At 50.7% G+C, this 1,069-nt stretch overlaps 1 protein-coding gene across 1 annotated transcript in view; it reads left to right on the forward strand.

Moving 5' to 3' along the window:
* LOC100947382 (suppressor of cytokine signaling 5-like) overlaps positions 1 to 1,069 on the forward strand; it is a 40,628-nt gene that overhangs the window by 5,653 nt on the left and 33,906 nt on the right.

Here is a 1,069-nt window from a genome sequence, read left to right on the forward strand (position 1 = left end):
GATTTTCAATGAAGAAATAGAAATGGAAATTGTATCTTTTTGTGTGTGTACATGTATGGGGCACAAGGTGAAGTTCAGGCGTGTGTGGATGGAAACATAAAGCCAGCACCCCCATCCCTGCAGGCAGATGCAGCATGCTGTCACTGATGTGTTGCCTCTGAAGAGCTGACCTCATAGAATAAGTTTAATTGTGAAGCCGGGGATGGGCTGCGGGTTGAGGGGGGAAGGGGTGGCACAGGAAGGAAAGGGGGGCTTTGGTCACAGAGAACAAAGTTTCAGACAGGAAGAAGCCCTGACATCCATTGCATGGTAGGGTGACCAGGTTAAGGAGAATGTAGAGCACATTTCAAAATACCTGGGAGTCCACTTCCGATGTCTCCTTGCCTTTAGATTGGAGAGCAAGAAGGCCCTGAGCTTTGGGGATCCTGAAATGCAGTATCAGCCAGGCATGGACTCCCAGTTGCCTTAGAAGCCAAGAATTTTTATCCTAGTTAGCTTTTACTGGTAGTGTTAGCCTATTTAGTACCCCAGTTAGTATAGTTTGTTAGTGTTCTCAGCATAAAGACTCTAGTTTCATGTGGCCTTCAGAGGCCACCCAGCCACAGAGACCGCACTGGAGCACGGTCTGGAGCCTCAACTGGGCTACCTCTGAGCCTGGACTGTGACTCTTGTCACTTGTCCCCTCCCTCCTCTTCTCTGCCTGCTGTGGGGGAAGGGAGATGGTTCTCAGTCACTCTTGTTTCTCCCAAATCAGTACAAATAAAGCCTATTATAGAAAGCTGGGTCCTGGGTATTTTGCTGCTGTGTGTCCTCCCTGCAAGCTGGGGCTGTGAACTCCCTGGGTTAGGCAGCAGGAGCGGCGTAGGCCTTGGAGTTAATCTGAAACACTCAGTGGAAAGGGGCCTTGAGGGAACTACCAAGGTCACCCCAGCGGCAACACAGGAGGCTCTGGGTCGTGTGCAGGACAGAGACAGCACCAGTGTGTGGCCTCGCACATGGACTTTACTTGGTTAACCTCTCTAGAAGGAACAATGGGGACTTGGGGTCCTGCTGGCCTGTGTTGATAATG

Source organism: Otolemur garnettii, unplaced genomic scaffold, assembly GCF_000181295.1.
Source record: "Otolemur garnettii isolate 467f Iridium unplaced genomic scaffold, OtoGar3 scaffold00136, whole genome shotgun sequence".
Taxonomy (NCBI): Eukaryota; Metazoa; Chordata; class Mammalia; order Primates; family Galagidae; genus Otolemur; species Otolemur garnettii.